The sequence below is a fragment of the Crassostrea angulata genome, chromosome 2 (assembly GCF_025612915.1).
Source record: "Crassostrea angulata isolate pt1a10 chromosome 2, ASM2561291v2, whole genome shotgun sequence".
Lineage (NCBI taxonomy): Eukaryota > Metazoa > Mollusca > Bivalvia > Ostreida > Ostreidae > Magallana > Magallana angulata.
The window spans coordinates 58262654-58286894 of record NC_069112.1 but is presented as its reverse complement, the minus strand read 5'-3'; the positions used below and the strand labels follow the sequence as shown (position 1 = coordinate 58286894).

Genomic DNA, 24241 nt, shown 5'->3' with positions numbered 1-24241 from the left:
AGAGGGATTTGATAAAATGCCTGTGTAATGTTTGTTATTGCAATATATCTCCACTGAGCAATTTGTCGGATAGTCGAATCTACGTCAGGCATAAGCGATGGCTGGGGCTTGCTGTATCTCCCAACATTTGACTAGGACTAATTGGTTTACATACTCGAGATTGACTTTCACAACCATTGGCTTAGTGAAGACACCACATGCCTCCAACTCGTCAAATTTGTCCCGAAGTGTTGAAAGTAGTTGATTATTGTATTGAGGTAAGCGTCCCTTTCTTTGAGGAGGTTGGACTGGCACCATATTAACAACAGCCTTGAGTGGACCACTGGCACAATTGTAACCTTTAAAATCCGGATTAAACACCTCATCGTATGTGTCGAGAGTCTGTTTGAACTGTGCTTTCATTTCGCGAGAAAGGGTATTATCAGGGTCAAGGTTGACTGCAGCAGAATGTGTGGTTGATTTTTTGCTGTATTTTGTGTTGAGCTTTGGGTCAGGCGTAGTGCTTTCATATGGAGAAACATCCGGGGAGAAAGTGGATCTCACTAGGCACAAGAGCTGGTTTCTTTTAATGGTACAAGGATCATTTGACAAATTTGCAATCCGTACTTTTCCTGCTACACTCTCTATAAATGAAGGACGGGGCCAATTTGTTGTAGAACTCTGACATGATGTGGGCTCCAGCGAAAATGTGTTGTACTCAACCGGACTAGTCATATTGTCGGGAAGGTTGACCTCAATGTGTTCTCCCGGCCACAGAGTTGTAGTGTGTGCCACTGGAGCTCGGAGTACTTGTGTGAGCCGAATGGAGGGACGTCCTTTCCGAGTTTTAGTGCCATACCGGAATACACACTTGTCACTAATTCTGACTTCCTGTCGGGCGGGTCTAATTGTAATGTCATTGGAATTCCAGCCAAAATCGGGGTGTCCAGATTGTCAACAACTAGTCTTTCAAATGTTAACTCTTGCCTTTCATGATTAAAGGTAAGTCGAGTCTCACCAGATACATGGAGCGGTGATAATACATCGGCCCGGTGGGCATATTGTGAAGAAGGGGTGAATATGCTTGTAGGTTGTCGGCAACATCCGATCGAATCATGTCACCAGTTGCGCCACTGTCAATGGTAATACGAACAGAATGATGTGCCAGAAATGCATCAATGTATGGAGATTGGCGGATTTATACCTTGGAAACAGAGGCATCCTGAGGGAATGATATTTCCTCTTCATTACTGCACTGGTTATTGTCTGTACCGATTATCTGTCTTACCTTGGCAAAGTACATTTTGTCACTTTGGGGTAGGTATGAACAATTACTAAGGTAGTGATTGTAAGGACGACCAGAAGCTTTACACAAAGAGGATGATTTCTGGACTTGCAGTGATGAGTTTTTTGACGAAAACTGAGTGCACATTCCTCTGGCATCCTCTGTGGTTCGTAGTTCTTCTAGTAGCGAATCAAGGGCTTAGGGAATTAGGCTTCAATGTAGCTAGTTTACGTGATCTTAATTCGGCCCCATACCTTTGTTTCACTAATCTTGGAACATCGGGATGGATGAGGGTAAGCCAAGTGAGTACAATGAAGTTCTCCAGTGTAGGGGTAAGTTCTTCATCCTCATGGATTTCTTGACCAGTGTGTGTGATACCCAGTTTAGTTTTCAAGAGGTTATCTTCAGTGAACGCCATGAGTCTCTGAAATAAGTCCTCAGGTCTTACGTTTGGCTGTAGTTGGATGTTTGTAAAGTCCCAGCAAATGGGCACCAGTTGACTGAAATCCATAGTGTAGGAGAATAATCTGCCATATGTTCCTAAGTGTCGTAGAATTATTTTTTATGGTGCTCCTCGAAATAACAGGTGTATAATTTGCTATCTGACCGAGCATGGGTTCGAGTGTCCTGACTTTCTGTGCGCGGGTCTTGCAATTGGCCTCGGGGACATTTTCATCGTCGTCCACGAATTTTCTTTGGGGTTAGCGCGGGTTTTCTTCCCACAAGTTGCACCGTCCTCTAGATATGGTAAGAAATTAGTGCCCAGGGAGAGAGTCTATAATAAATTTTGTCTCCAGTTTTCGAAGTAGTTAACAGTTTCTACTTTTGTCAAGCACCACTGTGTTGGCGCCCTATTCGACATGTTGTTCAAGGTGTTGTACAAAATACGACAATACCTGAGTGTCCGGGGTGAATCTTTTATCACGCTGTTGCTGTCCGCTTCTAGGAGAGTTGAACATGCATGAACAATAGCTTGGGTTCGTAAATGACCGCTGCCAGTTAATGTATATCCAACACAGCAACAAACACACAGGTATTAACGCAGCATTTATTAAACAGGAAAACAGGCGGAGAATGACAGACAAAAATATCAACACAGAACCCTACGGGTCACACTCTGCAAACCCGGAATACATGATATTTAACATAATGGTGGTGTTTGGTCCTCTAATTCAAATTGCAAAGTTAACAAAAACATGGGCCGAGCCTTGTTAACATAACAAAGATATGTGAGCTGGGTATCTCGCTTATAACTCGACGACGGACAGTAAAAACAAAAAAATAAAGACCAAAAGCGTTAAAATGACCCATTCAACTTTTGTTCAGAATTTTCTGAAATTGTTTGTCTTTCAAATATTCATTTTTAATTAAATATACAATTCCTTTAAGAGCAATCGAAATAAATGATAATTCGGGGAATTGCAAAGAAATATTTTTCAGAATGTCAATTTCAACAACACGTTTTCAAGATAAAATATTTATTTCATGATGTTACATTTACTGTTAATCAATAAAATAACTCAATTAAGATGCAGATAACTGCAATGAAAGAATTATCTGGATGTTACAAAAAAAGTACTACACGAATTGAGTCTTAAATCTTACACTTGCCGTAGCATCCTGATAATCAAAATCACTCTAACTTTTATTTGAAGATAGTTATGAGTTATTTAATAAGTTTAATCAACCATGCAAGTTTGAATATGGACCATTATTTGATGCATATTTTCCAAACTTACAACTTGGAAAGCTTCTTTAAACGAAAGATTAAAAAGGTAAACGTCTGCACAGGTTTTAAAGGACATAAACACGATTTTAGATCAAAATTTTCGTTTCGATTTCAATGCATAAAATGTTATAAAATGGTTTACATACACATTTTGAATGGATGACCAAACTTTAAATGTTCGTAGTCAAGTTAGAGGAGAGATAATAAAGTAAGTATTCATTGTTATATAAACAAAGCTCGAGTCTTATATTTGTTTAGAAATAATGAAAGATGTGGAATTACCATTTTTTTTACAAAATGACTCATGGCAAACAAGGTTAACTGATTCAATGTGTTTATAAATATTATTATCAACAAAAGAAAGCAACATTTGATGGAAACTTATACCAATAAAACAAATATGTAAACAATAGCAAGACTAAATCGAGTTCTGTTTACATAACACAGATTTCCAGATCCATATATCTTGCTTAAACTCAATGAATGACTTTGAAATTTTGACAAGGCATTAAAAATACCCATATGAACAATTCTAAACATTAAAATTGGAAAACAAAAATTGAAAATTTTGAGCTCAAATCGTGTCTTAGTCGTTTTTATATTATATTTTACTTTATTAGATTTAGTCAATTGTTTTTGTGTGATAATTTTGGGAGATAATAATGCAAAATAAGAATAAAAATATTCTCATAGTCGCTAAAATTTTAAAGTATACGTGTATCAATTATTCATCATTACAAAATAACGATGTGTTGAAACAATCAATATATCAGTGACGCTTTTTTCATAATCATAGTTTTCAAAATGATAATTTAAAGAATCTGTGACCCTGCTTAAAGAAAAAAAAGTCTAGAAAAATGAAAAACCTTTATTCTTCAATAACTTCGCTACAATACATTTGCAAGTCATGTAATATGTTTATTATGCGTCTATTTTTGATTAACTTGTATATAGAAATTTTCAATTTAGATTTAGGATACTGATTTATATTATCACCGGAAATAATTCATCAATAACTTAATAAAATATCTTATAACATGCATCAAAGACTTATGATTGTAACTGCTATGTTTTTCTTGCTTTTAAATTCTAGAGAATAAAATTGATTTTTTAAACCACAAATCAATATTAAGTCGGTGTACCATCCCTTCCATATTATGAGTTGTTTATCATCATGTTATTATGAAAATGACAAATGTGTACGGATTGGTTGATCTGGAATAATTATTGATCGAACTTTTGTATAAATTCTATGTTCATGTCAAATATCGTTCAAAACTATGACGAAATAAGAGGTTGCACAATGAACGTCTTTGCAGCGAGTTCATATTTACTTTGTTTTATCTTGATGTATAGTTATGGACAACTGTTACCGTTAACTTCGGACTTTATCAAGCAAGGCTATGTGTCCGAGAGCATGGATGAAGGTGTTTTTGCTGTACACACCCTTGAAATAAAGTCTCTTATAGAGTGTGCATTGCGTTGTGGCATGAATTTACTTTGTAACGCTGTGGACTTTTGCTTTCTTGATGGTTTATACACCTGCCGATTCCGTTATGGACATGCTAACCTTTCAAACACCATTACACAGTGTGAGGCTTATGAAAACACAGCTGTAAGTACAATTATATTAAGGGTTTTAGAACATAGATAGATAATTTTTGAGATTAAGTACACCTTACTCACATTATTTGAATTTGGCGTAGTTTGTATCTATATGTTAAACATCTGCTGAAAACTTATTGTCTAAGCCATTAAATTAAAAAAAATCATTCATCATAAAAATCTTCAGAAATATTTTGAACGTTTTTATTTTAATATATAATTAAGAAATAAAAGAATTTCAGTCATAAGAGGAATTAAATCTGAGTTAAGAAATTCTGACTTAATGAAAATCGTCATTTTATTTCAGACCTCTCTCTCAAAAACTTTTTAAAAAGCAAACGTTGGATAGAAAAAAATGAAATTAGAATTTTCAGCGACAATGCACATCTAAATATATTTTATTTTTTTATCTTTATATCTATTTGGTAGTGAAAGAAAAAATGTGCTTAAATGTGCTGAAATTTTTTTTAGTATTTTATTTTTCCGTGTTAAACATTTTTGAAAGGGAATAGAGAATGGGGAGTGGAAAATTAAAGAATCAGAGTTTTCGGTTGGGCCTTGTGTCCATAATAATGAAAATAAGAATGTAACCTGATTTGAAATGTTACTTTTTAAAAATTTTAAAGTACTGAAGGGTATATTGAATTGTCATAAATCCTGTTTGATCCTATTGGCGATACATGTTTTTATTATTATTTTTTTTTAAAAATAAAGCAATCAAATGTTATTAGTTTGTTAAACTCAAATTTATATTTAAACTAAAATTTAGTATATCATTATTGTTCGTAGAGCGATCGCTAAGTGAATGTAGTCCATACTGGGCTTAACATACTTGAGCTTTGCTTGTGATTCTGGTATTTAAAAAAGGGGGTGGCTCTATATTACAAGCTCATGAACCGCTCCTGAATTTTCATTGTTTGTTTCAAGTTAAAATCGACCAGGGACAATTTGACGTTCTCGGGCCTTTCTGGTGGAGGCATTTATGACTACCGCTATTCGTAAATAATTTTATATATAATAGTATATTCTATTATATATATATATATATATATGTATATATATATATATATATATATACATATATATATGTATATATATATATATATATATATATATATATATATATATATATATATATATATATATATAGATATATACTGTAAATTCCTAATTAAACGCGAGGAATAAATATCCGCGTAAAATCGCGAGAAGCCTGTCTCGCGAATTTTAAAATCTCGCTTTTTATATTTAGACATGTAAGCTACATGAAACTATGATAAAATTTCGGCATTCGCGATTTTATGTTCTCGCGAATTGATGGAAAACCGTTGAATCGCGGAATTAAGTACTCGCGTAAAATAAGGAATCTACAGTATATGAAATAAGGACAACATATTATCTAGGTGTTTGAACTAAACTCAATGATACAAGCTAAAACGGGATCATTAACGTCTCATTTCCTTTTTTGTACTTTCACACAACCACATAAAGATCCTAAACCAATTATAAACATTCAAGACTGTCGAACCAGTTCTTAAAACGATAAGAAGCTACGCCATTTTGTATGATTTCTTAATATACCACGAGTTTAAAGTATTTGATGTGTTACATGTATCAGAGCTCTATCGGAAGTTCTGTAAAGGGTCGACGACTGGATCAAGGTTTTTTAATCATGGCGTACAAATTCAATTTGTGATGTTGTCATACGCAAAAATGACATTAACATTAATTATTCGTGATATTTTTTAATCAAGACAGATCTTACACATTTACAACCACATTGTTTGATCTAATGTAATCAATGCTAAGCTATGAAATTTATTCATCATTTGCGCGATACAATTCAGTCATTCGCTTAAGCAGTGGGATCCTATGGAGTTGAAACCCCCTCAAAAAATTGAATGATTACAGCTGAAATGACATCTATTGTGGTGCTAGAATGAAAATCTTTTCTTTAAATCGTTTATAGAATTAAATTTGGGGTGTTTGATATATGTTTTGTACAATTAGAAAGCATTTGACAGAGTATTAAGTTGTAGTTTCATACATTTATACTGTGTTAACGACTTTCTCAATCATTATACTTGATTATTAAATCCGACTTTTTGCGTCAGTTGCTGTAGTAGGGACGTTATATGTTTTCAGAACAAAATACACATGATAACAGCATCCTGATATAAAAAGGTGTCTAAACTAGTAGCCACAGCAGGGTGTGTCGCGGATGAAGTACGATTGTAGTACAATACATAGGCCAACTACATTATACACTGTAATCTTTCTCCTTTTACTCTCTAAAATCAAGTTTTATAATACTTTAATTTTTTTTTAACTAGACATCCAAACAATATGTAACCAAAACAATTGCTGTCTGCAAAGTTTGTTTACCTGACATGAATCAGTTTTAATATCTAAACTCAATTTACATGTATATGACAAATAACTGTAATATATCTCAGTGATATATTTGATAACAATTACTTCAAAAAACAGTGATTAAACGTTTATCTGTCATTGAATTCTGATTAATTAGTTAGTATTTCATTCGTTTATATATTAATGTTTAATGTATTGGCATTGTTTCTATTTTTACAGAGCAAAGACTGCCCGGATGGATTATTCTTAAGAGCTCAAGGAATATGCAAAATCAGTAAGTGGGTGCCACAAAGTAACAACACCATAATAAAAGTGATGTGTTTGTATTCATATAGTTAAGTAACAACACCTTAAAAAACAATGTGTCTGTATTTCATATAGTTAAGATATATCTTAGCTCAATAATAAACTATCGGGGTTGCCGTTTCTGGTAAGACGAGGTTTAGCGGTTTATATTAGTGTCAGGTGTATGTATATATAATTTATATTTCACCTCTCTTTCATTTTGATATACCAGTATTATAGAAGCATATTATAGAAATGCCATAGGTGTTAATCTGGTTCTAGCATTTTTTAGTTTATAAGCAAAAAGTCTTAATTTATAAGATTTACCAGTCATACATTTTTAGCTCACCTGAGCCGAAACTCAACTGAGTTATTCTGATCACATTTTGTCCATCGTTCGTTTGTAAACTTTTTACATTTTGAACTTCATTCTACAACCGTTTGACCAATTTCAACCAAATTCAAAACAAAGCATCCTTACGGAAAGACAAATATAAGTGCAGAAATAAAAGACCGATCTTTATTCAAAAACTCGAAACTATTCTGATCACATTTTGTCCATCGTTCGTCTGTAAATTTTTTACATTTTGAACTTCATTCTAAAACCGTTTGGCCAATTTCAACCAAATTTAAAACAAAGCATCCTCAGGGAAAGACAAATATAGATTGCAGAAATAAAAGACCGAGTTATATTCAAAACTCGAAACTGTAGCAAAAGGGGGGTATATTTTTAAAAACTTCTTCTCAAGAACTACTGAGTCAAATTTAATGTAATTTAGCATAAATACTCCTTATGGAATGGAAAATATAAATTGCAAAAATTATGGTCTAGTTCTGTTTCAAATCTGAGTTATGTGGAAAAAAAAAAGAAAGGGCGTGTTGCCATCAGTTTATAGCTTCAAGGTCGGTATTCATAAGTCTAGCTAAAATGGGTAGGCAAAACCGGGCCAGGGCAAAACAAAAAATGGCAGTTGGCCCGGGGCATACAAATGATTGGCAGTTATTAAGCTGCCAATCTCATTTAAATTTTCAGGAAATTTTGAGAACCAGTATATTTGTTTTCGCTGTATATATTACTGCAAAACAAAGCGTATTTTGGAATTGACGATTGCCGATCTACCCCGGCTTTTTTTTGCCCCGGCCCGGTTTTGCTTATCAATTTTACCAAGACTCGTATTCCATACTTCTAAAACGAGGTTCTTTGTTCAAAGCAGCCATGACAATAATGCGAAAATGGTCGATCAGAAAATGATAGATTTGTTTGATATTGTTGTGCAACAGTTCGCGTACGAAAGGAATCTTTGAAACATGCAAAATACATTAGTGTCAATTTTGTCAAGTAAATTGAGGTTAAATAGTATAATGCGTTGACAGTTTTCACATATGACGGTGGTGTTAGCTTTTTTTTTTCGTTCCGTTTTCATTATTTATGATATGTAACCTGGGAACTATCGCCTGTATTTTGTGATTTTTACGTATCAAATTAAACTTCGGTAAATCAGACAGTTAACTGTTTACCTGCGCAAATTTAAGCAAAATCTCAAGTATTAAAAAGTACTAAACTACAATTCATTCTATCGATAAATCGGTATGATCTTTTGCATAATGGAAGACTAATGCAATATCTTTTGTTGAGATGCCTTGCATTTTCTCCAGTTTATTCAGTTGAAATAGAGTTGAATATCGCTGACAGAAATATGTAGGTATATACATGTATCTGATTCATTTTGAAAAATTAATTGTTCTCTTTATTTATTATAGTGCATGTTTCTTATGTTTAATTGTTTACAATTTCTATTTACTAACAATATTCGAGTGTTAAGCTTCAAATTATAAGCAAGATGCAGATAATTGCTCACGATTCTATGTTTGTACACAGATCTGAGGCCATCCTTTTTTTACAATTTTAAATGCTGAATAGGAAATACCAAGTTAAAAATCTTAAACTGAATGTAAACAACTCATGTGAACAAAATGACTCAGAATTGTGAGTTCTGTATCTTGCTTATAATTCTACGATTGACGCTAATATGTTGGTTGATCATAAGACATTTTATATGAATTATAGTATATTAAATACTTGTACAAAAAAATTAAAGGATGATATGCTGTATATATAACTTCTCTCTAGGGCCCATCTTTATACAATGAATAATGTAAAATCTACAATAATTTTGATAGTTTTTCAGACACGAGTAAATAAAAACGACACCATTAAAACAGTTTCCATAGTTCTGACACATTTCTGTTGCGGGGATATAGGAATTATCGTTATTCTTAAGAAAATATTACAGCGAAAAATTATCCTGGTTTGTAGCCATTTGTTTTTAATGAAATAGAATGAAAATAATAGATGGGCCTTAGTAAATTAGAGTGATGTGCCTGTCAATACTGTAAAATTGATTTTTAAAGTTCTTTTTATGTCACGTGAAAACATTTTTCATTCCAATGTATTCATCAATCAAGTGTGAATAAAGTTATAAAAGTCACACGAGTTTACTCGAGGTAAACAACAGTCATTGAATTATAATAGAGAAGACAAATTAAATTTTTAAATGTTTTTAATTTGAGGAATTGAGTGAATTGATGTACAATTTTCTTCTTTACATTTATAGGATTTTAAAAAAATGAAATACAATAACTATTATATTATATTTTTTAAAAAAAATGCAATAACTAGTTAGTAGTTGAGGAAGAAATGGTTACATTTGCTCTCGTATATTCTGATCGCTTTAAAAAGTGGGGGAGGGGAGCAGAACAAAATAATTGTGAATATGAAGTTAACGGTGAACCCTTACCAAATGTTAAGTTTTATTTCTTGCGTAGGATTTTTTTATTCTGTGTAAAAATGGTATTCATTGAAGGTACAATGTCAAATATTACGTGTATGCAAAAATAAGTGTAAAATTCCAATACATTACAATATTTTTTGTTTGTTATTTTACCGATGGGCTATATGGCACAATATCTTTTAACGCCCATTGTTTCTCAGGTGAGCGATGTGGCCCCATGGGCCTATTTATTTATTTTTTTAAAAGAGACAAAATGATTATAATGAATCACGTCCAGTTAATTTCAACATTCATACATTTCAAGATACTGATGAGTGCCAGAATGACCCATGTCTTAACGGAGCCACATGTACGAACACACCCGGCTCACGCAACTGTACATGTGACGCCGGATGGACCGGGATAGTTTGTGATGAAGGTAAACGACAATAAAATGCGTAAATTTTCACGTTTGTTTTTTAAAATCAAATGTAAAATAAGCACGTCTATAGTTGTGGAGGCAGCAAATGTTAAAATGTTCCTTCCGTTAAAATAAGGATAATTTTTAAAATCCAACTTAAAACCAAATTCTCCTTTGCAAAATTGTTATTCGTTAAAGCTGACATGAATGCATAAAGCATTTGTTCGCCATATTAGTTTCGATCGCTCCTCTACTGCCACTGGGGTATCTACAGTAGTTGAGAAAGTTACGGTCGGTTGCTTTCCGATCGAGGCATGGAGGTTGCACGGACTTGTAAATGCATGAACTACACATTGTAGTAAAATGTTTGTGAAAAAGAATAAAGGAAACAACAATCAATAAAATACAAGTTTTATTTATTCTTCAAAAGAATTTTCCAGGTATCAAGGTACTACATCCAACTCAGTAGCTAAATAATAGTAAATCCATGAAAGTAACACGTAACATCGATCCATCGATTTCTACAAAAAGCTCAGTTTCTAAAATCCATCCTGTTATTGACATTGCTCGATCTGCCATAGTGTGTGGTTTGCGCATATGCGATGTTTAAACAGAAACAACACAGGAAGCGGTCTACAATTATCGAGGATTTTTTAAGTATCTGTACCTTGGTTTCAGTCTGTCTACTTCGTTGTTCGCTTAGATATACCTTGCAAGTTTAGTGGTTGTCATATTATTTTTGTTCAATACGTTTTTCTACACGTCTTTTCGTCCAAGGTTCGGGTGTATGAAATGCCTGAATGCAGTTATATAGGGGGTGTGTATCGATGAGACACAAGTAATATGGCGGTAGTCGGAGATAAAAGAGAAATAATGCGTATTTATGAATTCATGTCAGCTTTAAATACGAGGACTATTACATGCATTTTAATGTATTAATTGATGTTGCTGTGTTGTATTTTTTTTATTGTAAGTTTTGATGTTATATTGTTTTTCTAGTATTTATTATGGATGATATAACAGGTAAAAATCATAACTTTTAGATATCAATGAATGTCTTGACAATCCTTGTCAAAACGGAGGAACATGCAGCAACAGCGCTGGATCTTTCACGTGTACATGCGCTGGTGGATTCACAGGGGCACTCTGTAATGAAGGTAAAAATATATTATTCTTCCTCCCTCTATCAATAATAATGTATATTTCTCTTTTCCCTCTATCAATATAAATATGTATGCCTTGCTCCTCTTTTTCTGTGTTTCTTTCCGACTCTCTTAATTTAAGTTGTTGTTTATCTACTCTGATTGCTATTTCTGTGTATTTGCCTTCCTCTCTCATGTCTGTCATTATCTCTCTAAATGGATACTTATCTTTCCAGTGTTCGTATTTTTAAATACAAACATGTTATTACAACTTTATCTTTTCTATTTGTATAAAGAAATAAACTGTTATTTGTAGATTCTTTTTGTTGGATATAGTTTCTTTATCATATCAATACAGGGATGTTTGACGTTTATATTCTTTGTAAGAAGAGGTCAGATCTAATTTTAAAAGGTTTACAAATTCATAAGATTTATTTGATGTTGACGTATTTTTATTTATACCTTATTTTCAAACATTCAAATAAAAGGAACTGTTGTAAAGTACATCAGGTATTTTCAAATTTAGGTCACTTGAGGCACTCTGATTACTTATTAGAATTAGTATTTCACCGTCGCCGTCCGTGTTAATGCGACGCTCGTCGTGCGTTAACATTTGCCCATTTATAACTTCGTAATAAAAATTACTTTGGCCGTTTCCATTAAAATGTGACATGATGCATCATGAATTGTAAATTTTATGACTCTTTGCTACGATTGCCTATGGGCAGGTCCAAATTTGTTATAATTTTTTTACTTTTTCTCTGCGTATATAAGAAAATCTACTGAAAATAATGCATTCATATCTCTACCATAATTGTAAATTTCATGTGTTCAAATTTACGGGTTTCACCTCTAGGTCGATGCAAAAATGCTAGTTTAGTATCGTTGCATATAATGTTAAAAACTCTTCTTTTCACGTGCGGACACTGAAAAGAAATTGACTGTATATCAAGAAAGACTACAAAGTTTTTTACATAATTTTTAACATTTAATGACCTCTGGGTATAGGGTTAATAATCCAAGTCAGGGTAAAATGGTGATGTAGTATGATTTTATACACACATGTATTAAATACTCAAAAAATCGTTTTTTCTTCTTCTGCTGACACTAAGTAAAAACTGACTGCATATTAAGGAGGCATGGTCACGGAATTGGCCAAAAATTATTTTCTTGATTTTAAAAATTATTTTCTTGATTCAGTAAGGCATTTTTTATAGGCAACCAAATTTAAGTGTCATTCTTTGAGTTATATGCAAGTTAAAATGCTTACAATTCTTTGCTATGACAACAAAGCTTTGTTTACATTTTGAACGTTGAAGTGGAAACTCCAGTTTTAGACCAAAAATGAATGTAGTAAACGTTAAGATCTGTTTATTTATGCTTAGAATAAATAAGAAGATGGAAAAATCAGCTTGACCGGTAAATTAAACTAATGTGAACAGAAACAGGGCAGGAGCCTTGTATATATGACAAAGGATTGTGAGTCCTGTATCTTGCTTATAACTTCATTACCAACTCTCCAATTTTATTTGGTCTTTGGAAATGCATTTAGTAAAATGTTATATAATGTTAAAAAATAGTCGTTTTTACTTCTGCCGTCACTACACTGTTGATGGATCCTTATCCACATTATCTTTTCATCTTAGTTTTTGTTAATTTTTCCTTCACACTTTATAAATGAAATTGAATTAAGATATATATAAATGGTTCATAAGCATTTTACCAAATTATTGCAATTTTCTCAATTGATATAATGCCATCAAAACAAAATAATAATAAAGACGTTGTACATAATGCAACTCGTCTCAGATCCCTTTTTCTTTTTGTAGTAGAACTTCGTGGAACAACTGCCAATCATTTCGTTGAATAACTGATCGTATTATTAACACTAGAAGACTAACAAAGTCAGTGTATGTAAAAGGCAGATTTATGGTACTAATAAAAAAATCTGGACAATTAAGGGTGTTCAAACATGGGTAGAATCAAATACCGTTACAGTCCCTGAAACGTTCTACTTTCCCACTTGAACGGTGGTTGAACGGTGCGCGCACTCTAAGCGTACGGTAAGCGCATTCTGAGAGAACGGTAAGCGCACGCTAAACGGAATTTAGTGAGCACTAATAACGGTGAACGATGAGCACACTCGAAGGGCAAAGTGAACGGTCAACGCACGATGAACGATATGTTATTAACGCTCTTTGAAAGCTAGATGAACGATTTTTTTCGGAGTGCCTCGTGGGTTATCTTTATATTGTATTTCGTCGGTAATCAGGAAAGAAATACTAGTAGCTAATAAACTATGTGTACAATGCTGCTACATGTATCTTGAAAGTTGTCAAAACAATCCTATCATATCCTATATCCTGTATCTTACATCTTATCCTGCAAACAAGTAATAGCTTTCCAAAAAGCTTGGCTGACAAAATTATTCAGTGGAGGAATGCATGGATCGATGAGGTTATCTTTTAAGAAATGAATTTTAATTTTCGCTGCTGATAATAAATTCATAAACGGAACGTTTAATATTTAAAAAGAAATTTCAGTCTTTTTCTTCAATCTAGTGCATGTACATGACTTGAAATTCAATAATTTTATATTATTCTAGGAATGTACATGCGTACTTAGTATATCATTCAAATAACTGCAAGTAAGCATGAAAGCGGACGATTAAACAATCAAATTTTAAATTGATTTTGTTATATTAAGAGATATTAAGGAAATAGGAAAGGATATTCAAGCACTTACAATTTTCAATCGAAAAATCTTGACAAGCAATTAAACAAGAGGCCTATTGGGTCACATCGCTCACCTGAGCAACAATGGGCGTTCAAAAGATATTGTGCCAATGACCCCTCGGTAAAATAACAAAAATAAATATTGTAAAGTATTCGAATTTTACACTTATTTTTGCGTACACGTAACCTTTGACATTGTACCCAAAATAAGAAAATTCTACGCAAGATATAAAACTAAACATTTGGCAGGGATATACTGTTTACTTCCAATTCCCCATATTTTTGTTCTCTCTCTCCCCCCCCCCTTCCTTCCCCACTTTTTAAAGCGTTCAAAATATAAGATAGCATATATGTACATTTTCTTCCTCAACTACTTACTAGTCATTTTTTTTTTAATAAAAAAAAATAGTTATTGCGCGGGTATGATAAGGCAACTCACAGCGATCAAATTCCTCTGATCGATATGACGTCACAATAAGCAGCATGATGTCATATTTTACTCAGAAACATGTCGATTTTAACTTTATCCTCTGGTTTAGATTATAAAAACTACAGACATAAAATATTACTAGAAACTCTTCTAACTGAATATATCTTTGTTTTCTCTCTATTACGTATAATTATCATTGATGACGTCACAAGCATGTTTAATAGAGAAAATCATGTCGGGAGACAAATCATCGGAATGCAGTGTAAACAATGCCGAAATAAGACTTATTTAATACAGATACCTAAGATTAAGATGAGTGTCAGTTAGAATATAATCAGGATAATACAGGCATGGATATTTTGTTTAATCAGCGAGTGTTATAAGGTAAGCGGATCGACATTTATATGGCTTGACCAGCCTTTCCTTTGTCACCGTGTACATAAAATGGCAAAAGTGTAACACTATCCCGGATATTAGGAAAGATGATTTTGGTAAATACCAACGGTATATGACCTAAACTACCTGAAAAGTGCTGCTAGAATCGTGTGCTTTGTTGTTTTAAACGAAAAATACGTAGTATTTTCCATGAAATTCTAGAAGTTGAGAGGGTTTCCGATAAATATTTACAATATTTATTTTATGCGATGTACAATAGGATTCTAGCAGTAATACTATTAAACATGAACTAATTGCCAATCGAATTATTGTAGCAAACATACAAATGAACTTCGGGGTAGTGTTACACTTTTTGATTTTTTGTTAAGGTAAAATTCAACTGTCACGTGATACCATGGCACGGCATCTTCGAAGATTGAGTCGATTCCGAAGTAGACAAATAATATATTGGTGATCTCTTTCACTTGGTATTAATATCCCGCGCTGTTTTCATAAAAATAAACACTCTTTAAATTGATCATAATTTTGACGGTCATTAAACTCGGAGTTGCCTTAACCTATCAGCGAGTATTTTAATAAAAAAAATCCTATAGGTGTGAAGAAGAAAATTGTACCTCAATGCGCTCAATTCCACAAATTAAAAACATTCAAAAATTTAATTTGTCTTCTGCATTATAATTAAATGACTGTAGTCATATTTCCGTCAGCGATATGAAACTCTACATATATTTAAACTGAATAAACTCGAGAAAATGCTGAGCATCTCACCAAAACACATTGCATTAATCCACCATTACGCATAAGATCATGCCGAATTACCGATAGAATGAATCGTATTTTAGTAATTTGTTAATACATCAGATTTTGCTTAATTTGCGCAGGTAAACAGTTAACAGTCTGATTTACCAAAGTCCCTGTTTGATATGATACGTAAAATGTACAAATTGCAGGCGATAATTCCCAGGTTACAAAGCATAAATAATGAAAACAAAACGAAAATCAAAACAGGCTAATATGACCGTCATATGTAAAAACTGTCAACCCATTGAAATATTTAACCTCAATTTACCTCACAAAATTGGCACCAATGTTATTTGCATGTTTCAAAGATTTCCGTCGTACGCAAACTGTTGCACAACAAACAAATTCATCATTGTCAGATCGACCCGTTCATCATATGTCATGGCTGCTTTAAACAAAAAACCTCGTTTTAGAAGTTAGGAATACGAGTCTTGGTAAAATGGGCCGGGGCAAAATAAAAGCCGGGGCAGATCGGCAATCGTCTATTCCAAAATACGCATTGTTTTGCAGCAATATTTACAACAAATTCAAATATACTGGTCTGTAACATATCCTGAAAATGTTAATGAGATTTGCAGATTAGTTACTGCTGATCTTTTGTTTTTGCCCCGGCCCGGTTTTGCCTACCCATTTTACCAAAACTCATGAATTACCGAACCCGAAGCTATTACTGATTGAAACACGCCTTTCCTTTTATATTATTTTCGTAAAAACTCAGATTTGAAACAGAATTATCCAATAATTTTTTTAATTTATATTTTCCTTTCCATAAGGATTTTTATGGAAAATTACATTGAATTTGACGTAGTAGTTCTTGAGAAGAAGATTTTTAAAAATTCATCCCCTATTTCTACAGTTTCGAGGTTTTCTCCGCTTTGAATTTAGATCGGTCTTTTTTTTTGCAATTTATATTTGCCTTCCATTTAGAATGCTTTGTGCCAAATTTAGTTGAAATTGGTCGAGCAGCTTTAGAGAAGAAGTTCAAAATGTAAAAAGTTTACAGACGGACAGACAGACAGACGGACGAACATATGTTAAATTTCGACCCCCCAATGTGGCCCCACCCTACCCCGGGGGTCATGATTTTTACAACTTTGTATCTACACTACCTTCCACACAAGTTTCAGCTTTCCTGGCTAATTAGTTTCTGAGAAGAAGATTTTTAAAGATTTACTCTATATATTCCTATGTAAAAGTTTGACCCTCCCATTGTGGCCCCATCCTACCCCCGGGGGTCATGATTTTCACAACATTATATCTACACTACCTGAGGACGCTTCCACACAACTTTCAGCTTTCCTGATCTTATGGTTCATGAGAAGAAGATTTTTAAAGATGTACTCTGTATATTCCTATGTAAAAATTCGACCCCCCATTGTGGCCCCACCCTATCCCCGGGGGTCATGATTTTCACATCTTTGAATCTACACTACCAGAGGATGCTTTCACATAAGTGTCAGCTTTCCTGGCTGATTAGTTTCTGAGAAGAAGATTTTCAAAGATTTACTCTATATATTCCTATGTAAAAGTTTGAACCCCCCCCCCCATTGTGGCCCCATCCTACACCCGGGGGTCATGATTTTCACAACATTGTATCTACACTACCTGAGGATGCTTCCACACAACTTTCAGCTTTCCTGATCTTATGGTTCATGAGAAGAAGATTTTTAAAGATTTACTCTGTATATTCCTATGTAAAAATTCGACCCCCATTGTGGCCCAAACCTATCCCCGGGGTCATGATTTTCACATCTTTGAATATACACTACCAGAGGATGCTTTCACACAAGTGTCAGCTTTCCTGGCTGATTAGTTTCTGAGAAGAAGATTTTTAAAGATTTACTCTATATATTCCTATGTTAAACTTCGACCCCCCATTGTGGCCCCACCCTACATCCCGGGGTCATGATTTTCACAACTTTGTATCTACACTACCTGAGGATGCTTCCACACAAGTTTCAGCTTCCCTGGCTGATTAGTTTCTGAGAAGAAGATTTTTAAAGATTTACTCTATATATTCCTATGTTAAACTTCGACCCCCCATTGTGGTCCCACCCTACCCCCGGGGGTCATGATTTTCACAAATTTGAATCTACACTACCTGAAGATGCTTTCACATAAGTTTAAGCTTTCCTGGTCTAATGGTTTATGAGAAGAAGATTTTTGAAAATTTCTCGAAAATTTTCATAAATTCCTAATTATCTCCCTTTGCAAAAGGGCGTGGTCCTTAATTTTCACAACTTTAAATTCCCTTAGGCTAAGGATGCTTTGTGCCAAGTTTGGTTAAAATTGGCCCAGTGGTTCTTGAGAAAATGTTGCAAATGTGAAAAGTTTACAGACGGACAGACAGATGGACAGACAGACAGACAGACGGACGACAGACAAAATGCGATCAGAATAGCTCACTTGAGCTTTCAGCTCGGTGAGCTAAAAACAAGATATCTGTGAGCCAGTGCTCACTAGTGATACCCCCGCCCTGATGTGAATATGCAAAATAAGGAAAGTCGTCATTCAACAGGAAGTTGACGTCTGATTAGTACATAAATACATCCCATGATATGGCATGCCTATACAAATATTGTGTAAAAATTTCAAGCATCTGCGATAAATAGTTGCTGAGAAATCTTTTACGAAAATTTGTTTGAAAATTTTGGTTAAAAAATAAACAAAGTACTCCTTTAACAGGAAGTTGATGTCCGTTTGATACAAAAATATATCCCACGATATGGCATGCCTTAACAAACACTGTGTAAAAATTTCAAACATCTGCAATAAATAGCTGCTGAGAAATCTTTGACGAAAATTTGTTTGAAAATTTTGGCTATAAATAAACAAAGTCATTATTTAACAGAAAGTTGACGTCTGATTGGTACAAAAATATATCCCACGATATGGCATGCTTATACAAATACTGTGTAAAAATTTCAAGCATCTGCGAAAAACAGTTGCTGAGAATTCTTTGACAAAAATTTGTCTGAAAATTTTGGCTATAAATAAACAAAGTCATTATTTAACAGAAAGTTGACGTCTGATTGGTACAAAAATATATCCCACGATATGGCATGCTTATACAAATACTGTGTAAAAATTTCAAGCATCTGCGATAAACAGTTGCTGAGAATTCTTTGACAAAAATTTGTCTGAAAATGTTTGCTAAAAAAAAACAAAGTCATCATTTAATAGGAAGTTGACGTCTGATTGGTACAAAAATACATCCCACAATATGGCATGCCTATACAAATATTGTGTAAAAATTTCAAGCATCTGCAATAAATAGTTGCTGAGAAATTTTTGACGAAAATTTGTTTGAAAATTTTGGTTAAAAAAAAGCAAAGTCTTCATTTAACAGGAAGTTGACGTCCGATTGGTACAAATATATATCCCACGATATGGCGTGCCTTAACAAACACTGTGTAAAAATTTCAAGCATCTGCGATAAATAGTTGCTGAGATAAATGCGGCAGAATTTTTTGTCACGAACGGACTGACGGACAGACAAACACACAAGGGTAAAAGAGTATATCCCCTCTCCTTCGGAGTGGGGGGTAAAAATGGGTGGTGGGGGTAAAAAAAATGTTCCTCCCAACCACACATTTAATTCTGGAACAGCCCTGAATGTTTGAAAATATTGCAATTTCATTTACAGTATACTAGTATGCTGCCTGACCGGCGGGGGACCCAGGAATTCTATTCTCGTGCTACATTTGTTTTGTAACAACAACTATATTATTATATCATACTTTGCATCGAATGTTCAAAAGAAATGTTTTGAATTAACATATACATGTATACACACTTGAGTTGTAATTGTTTAATGCGCATTTAGTACACCTTTTAAAGATGAATGAACTTGCTCAGTTGATCGAAAATCGAGTCACACCCCGCTTCGGCAAATTCGTTCCTCCCGTAAATATTCCAGCTACATGAATACATATTTGTTTGAATTTAAACTGATGATTCGTTGTTAGTGATGATAATCCAACATTAATTATTACTTGCTTTGTACATGTACCGTAATTGGCGATGTGTAACAACTTGTTCCGTTGACACCCCTGCCATAATGCAATCTATTTTTAAATCAGGATAACACCATTTACACAAGTTCATGGTGTATAGCCATTTTACTTGAAAACTCTTGCTCACTGTTGCCCATTACATCCTATATAACATTTTCACCGATTGCAAATGTAAATGTTGACACATTAAGCATGCATTGGTTAATTTTTTTTATGAAAAATCTTGATATATTTGCTTGCTCCCATTGCCTGCACTGTTTCGGAGAATGCAACTCTCAAACCTAAGATATGCCTGACGTCAGACAATTATGTCTATCCTACTATATTTTACACATGATGAAAGACCATCATTCAGCCCTCCTTAAAGATAGCTTAAAGGTGCTTAAAGGTAGCCTAAAGACGATCTTTAAGCCACCTTAAATCTATATGTGTTGTTTAAAGGTTGCTTAAAGAAAGCGTATAGATGGCTAAAAGGCAGCTTAAAGACTATCTTAACGCCACCTTTAAGGACAACTTATAGGTCCTTAATGTCCAAACTTCTTAAAGCTACCTTTAAACCACCTTTAAATCATTAAAAAATCTTTTAATTCAATTTTGTGCTTAATTTACCAGCAAAATGTTTTAACTTTATGTTTAAAAAGGTTTTAAAAACGGTTATTGTTCTAGAAAAAAAAATTTAAAACGCCTAAGTCGAGTATTAAACCTCGCTCACCAGCATCACCTCACTCCCTCTGCGCCACAGCAACTTACATATTTTGAGTGGTTTTTATATCCTTTTATATAAGTGGATATTAAATCAATGTATTGAATGTGTATTTTCTACTTGAAAAGATTTAAACTTCCATTCAGTTTATAACAATCAATTATATCTAATTATAAATTAAATGAATGCATGTATTTAAAATGAAAAACAGAAAAAAAATATTATACCTAAATGGAAACCGCTAGGCTTACTAGTAGGCCTACTTAGTTAATAAAATTTAAACCGAGTAGATATACGTTCATCTAATTCATAGCTAAATGAAATGCAAGGAATAAGATGAAATCATTTCTATCATTTAATGCATTGAAACTGTTAGGGTATTAGTTCTACGCAATTTCCTGGTTTTCATGATCACGGCGCCGTTCCAGTTTAAATTATGTATACATATTCTTGTGCATACAATTGTATGATGTACTGGGCCGGGTATGTAACGTATTTACCCTTAATTCATACATATATTTAAATAATTAACCCCTATTTATGATCACCGGTACAGTAACTAATTAGCCTCTAAATTTTACTTTGACCTACATGTATCTTTAATTTGTAGAAGTAACATTTTTAAAACCCAGATTTAGGAAATAGTACTTTGAAAATGAATTACAAATGTAAATAAACTCTTATTCACTAGACTTATCGTATACATGTACATATTAAGATTTCATCGCCATTAGAAACCCTGACGTGCACCTGGGCACACGACACACCTGTTGTGTATATCTTGTATATTCTGTGTTAGTTCCAGGGGTTTTCTTAAGTTGGACAAAAAATAGACTCTAATTAGATATACACAAACGAACAAAACTATGTCTAGACAAACAAAGCAGTAATATCCTGCCCGATATAACAAAGGCAGCTGAAAATCTTTTCATCTTTAACATGTATCTAGCAGATCTAGAATTAGACCTAGAAATAATTAAAATTGAAAAAAAAAATACATACCTTAAACCGATTAAATTAAATCATGCATTTTTGGTGCATTATCTTTATTTTGTTTAAGCTGGCTCTATACACTGATAGTTTGTTTTCCAATTTTCAATAGAAGACCACAAAACATATACTTATCAAATATTAAAATGATGATAGGGATACTATAGGTATAAGAATTTTTAAATGTTTTTTCGTGTTTTTGTAAAAAAAAATTTAAAAGATAGCTATTAACAAATTAAGAGAATTTTTAGTCATATGATGGATATTTTTTTTGGACACATAAAAAAAATGAAAACTTTTTAACATTCAAAAATGTTACTATTACATTTTTTTTTAGTATTTCTCCAAAACATAATTTTTCATATTTTCTTACTCTGTTGACAAATCATTTGAAAAAGTTGCTTGATGTTATAAGAAAATGTATTTTAATTACTTTGCTAAAAAATTGAATGAAAATCATTACAAATAAACACAAAAATATTTTAAATTTTATTTGGTATGAATGTTCCTCAGGTAAGGGTTATCGTTCCTAAGTCCCAAAGGGACTTTTCATTTCTTAGTTGAAGATAATTTCAGCTTGATCAAATTTGACCTAAAGGGAACTTAAATATGGTAACTTAAAGGGAGCGCAAATACCACCTATAGATGCTTAAAGGTGGCTTAAAGATGGCTTAAAGGTTACTTAAAGAAGTTTTGAGAATAAGGACCTTTAAGCTCAGCTTAAAGGTGACTTAAGGTGGCTTAAAGATTGTATATCCTTTAAGCCACCTATACGCCACCTTTAAGGACTTGCTTAAAGATTGTTTTTTGCCCTGTGTTATACCATGATACCATTTATGTTTAGAAATAAAATAGTTAAATGAAACCAAATTTAAGATAATAATAATTTTATCAAAAAATAATCGAGTAATGTAATAATAAAAATGTTTAATACTTTTTTGAACGAGGTAACTTAAATATCTGTGCATCGGGAATATTAAATTGTACGCGGAGTATAAACCATTATGTTAATTAACAAATAAGCGATTAGATTAGATAAATGTATTATAACAAATAAAGCAGTTAAAGAATTTTCTTTTTTTTTAAACAAATATTTACATCATTTTTCCCTAATTTATAGTAATTAAATGAGTTTAACGGTAATTGAAAGTTATTCGGCGAAATGTGTAAACACGATTCAAGGAAATTATAGTTACCTTATAAATCACTTTAAACACATTGCATTTACAGATAAATCGTTTGGATTTATTGCTAATCTAAAAAATTGCACGCATCTTTAGTAAGCTTACATTTGTTAAGTTGATCTGTTCAGTTTATTGTCGAGAATGGATACGTTTGTGTAGTAAGTTATCGATGTATTGTGTAACTTAAAATGTTCACAGTAACTGTCTACATACATATGCCATTTTCAAGTCGACAAAAACCATGAAAATAATGCCTGTTTTGGAGGCTGACAGTTTAAGTTGACACCCCGAGAATACCATTGTCAAGGAATGTATTAATTAAAGAAAACGTTCCTGCCTTTTTTGTTTTTATCATTTATTCGCATCATATTTCTTCAAACATATATTAAATGACTTCTTTATAGGAATGATAAAAAACATATAAAGGTATTAATTCTTGAAGTCATAAAAAATAACAACTAAAAACGGACATTGTCTGCTCAGAAATGTTTACTATAATTCTACGAACTAAATTCTTCGTAAAATGATGTTTTATGTATAATGTAAGTTTCCTATTTTTTGCTCGGGCTCTTTTCTCATTTGCTATTTTATCATACCTATTGTTCCTCAGGTGAGCGATGTAGCCCATGGGCCTCTTGTCTCATTTGCTGTGAATAGCAAAGTCCGATCCTTTCATTTTGGAGTTCCGATTGAGAATAAATGAAAACGGACCGAACGATAAGTGAACGCACAGTGAGCGCAAGATGAGCGTTTTGTGAACGGTAAGCGCGAACGGAACGGAGCGCTAGTGAACGCACGGTGAGCGCACTCTAAACGCACAAAAATTGTGAAAGTAGAACGTAATAAACAACACACTGTAATCAAAAACACAGAAGGCATTTCATTGTTTAAACACACATGTTGTCAACATGAATTTAATTACTTGGAATTACTTGAGACTAATTTGACTCTAACTTTGACTTCCACGGAGATTATTCGCTCTATAAATTATTTAAATCATTTGATCTAAAACTTCAAACATCAGTTATGTTCAATTGTTTCCTTAATTAACAGTCATGGATGATTTTTATTATATGTACACATGTATTTAAACTGAACACATTTTATCATAACCCGGGCTTTGTTAAAATAATATGGAGGGTAATCGTGTTCAAAAATCCAGACATGTAATCTTGTAAATCCGAATATGCAATCGTGTTGGTGTGTGAACCTGAGTATGAATGTGTGTAATTCTGATCGTTTAACCCATAGAACTCGGGCATGAACACGTGTAAGATTTGACCCGGTTCCTTCGTATGATGCACATTTCGCAGCTTTATTGTTTTCATTAGTTAAATAAACCTTCAACTCTGCATACATTTAATCCTTAGTTTCTGCATTTGAAACTTAATGCTTG

At 33.2% G+C, this 24241-nt stretch overlaps 1 pseudogene; it reads left to right on the top strand.

Annotated features, from left to right (window-relative positions):
• Positions 1–4239: 4239 nt before the first annotated feature.
• Positions 4240–24241, top strand: part of LOC128173688 (neurogenic locus notch homolog protein 2-like) — a 44342-nt pseudogene continuing 24340 nt past the window's right edge.